The sequence below is a fragment of the Carya illinoinensis genome, chromosome 3 (assembly GCF_018687715.1).
Source record: "Carya illinoinensis cultivar Pawnee chromosome 3, C.illinoinensisPawnee_v1, whole genome shotgun sequence".
NCBI lineage: Eukaryota > Viridiplantae > Streptophyta > Magnoliopsida > Fagales > Juglandaceae > Carya > Carya illinoinensis.
This window is the reverse complement of record NC_056754.1, coordinates 29,911,630-29,913,449: the sequence shown is the minus strand read 5'-3', so window position 1 is coordinate 29,913,449 and position 1,820 is coordinate 29,911,630. Positions and strand designations below refer to the sequence as shown.

Below are 1,820 nucleotides of genomic sequence, written 5' to 3'. Positions count from 1 at the left end.
ATGATCTCTCGAAGGACATGTTTGTTTCATATGCATGGGACTAGAGTAAATAGAACATAGTTCATCTTGGAGTTGATTTATAGAATTCATGGTTCTACTATGAGTTAAAGCTTCTACCTTACGAGTGAGATTGTCTAATTTGACCTTAATATGATGATCCTCACTTAATTCATACAAACCTCATTTATTGACTGTCTAGGATGATCTCTCTCTGCAAGTAGAAAAGTCCCATTGTTGGGAGCTCTCTGATAAACTTTCAAGAAACTTATATGCCTCATCATCCGTTAAACCCAAAAATCCACCACCATTTATTGTCTGAATCATGTTACAGTTTGTCTAAGCTAAACCATTGTAAAAATATTGTACTAGGCTCCATGTCTCAAAACCATTGTGGGGACACTTTAGAATCAAGTCCTTAAATCTCTCCCAACTCTCATAAAATTTTCCATTGTCTTCTTTATAAAAATCAGCAATCTCTCTTTTCAAAGCATTGGTTTTTCACTTTGGAAAAAATCTAGAATGAGATTTTGTGACAAGGATATCCCAAGAGGTGATAGATCTAGAAGGTCGAGAGTTAAGCCAAGCCTTTGCCTTATCCTTCAAAGAAAAAGAAAATAAGCTTAGGCAAACTAATTTATCAATGAAGTTTTGAAACCTAAAGGTAGCACAAATCTCAAGAAAATCCTTTACATGCATGTAAGAATCTTCTCTCTCAAAACCATGGAAAGTAGGAAGTACTTGAATTATTTGGGGCTTTGACTCAAAGTGTGCTGCAGTAGTTGTAGGTAACACTATACATGATGGAGGGTTGGTGGTAATGGGTGAAAACAACTCCTAAGAGTTTTAATATCCTCAAAGTTTTCCCTCATTGTAGACAATGAATTAGAGTCTCGACTGACAAGGCGATGTGTATGATCACGTATCCACATTTTCATACACTACACAATATTACAAAATTTTTTTCTAATTTTTTGATTTTTTGAGTTTTTTATATAAAAAATAAAAAAAGAAAAAAAAACATAACTACAACTAATAGAAGAATAAATTTAGTCAATATTCAATATGTTTTTCTAACCAAGTCCCTAACAACGGTGCTAAAAAAATTTTGTGAAATTTTAGTTGTACTTGCAATTGCACGAACCGTACCGAAGTATAGTTTTAGTAAGAACAAGGTCGACCCACAAGGACTTGTACAAATGTGGGAAACCAATTAAATATAAACTAAATAAATTCTAATCTATTTCAAAAGGATGAATTGTAAAATAAAATAAGAAATTTAGAGCTAAACAATCAATTAACCAAAGTAATAAATAATTAATTTAATAAACTAATCACAATATAAAGAACTAAGATAAATTGTAAAGATGCAAGCTAATCTAAACAACTAATAATCTATTAATGGAGAATGAACTAAGATTTTGCAATCTACCTCATTAATTAAAAATAATATATTTATAAAAATTGATTCTTCTCGAACATCTACACGATAATCAAGATTGTTGTCATGGAAAATAGTATCATTGAAACCCTTTTTTATGAAAATATCTCAAGTATGCTCTTCTTTGCTCAAATATATATAATCAAATCATCACTTGTATCCATTAAAACAAATCACAAAAGATATAAGATTTTATTTTTGACAAAATTATAAATCAGGCTCTCAATTGATTAAAATTGTTCTAGATCATCAGCAAAACATGATTCAACTTATATCAAAAACTCTATCTCTCTCAATTGATATGAAGCAAAAACAGTATATCGTTGAATACATAAATAACTAAGGGAAATATTGAATCTCATAAATAATACTACTAATCATC

General features: G+C 30.1%; 1 non-coding gene across 1 annotated transcript; it reads left to right on the top strand.

The window, feature by feature from the left end:
* Window positions 1-382: 382 nt before the first annotated feature.
* Window positions 383-491, top strand: LOC122305921. Its single transcript, XR_006241353.1, has one exon. It is a non-coding gene; the product is annotated as a small nucleolar RNA R71 (small nucleolar RNA).
* The last annotated feature ends 1,329 nt before the right edge of the window (window positions 492-1,820 follow it).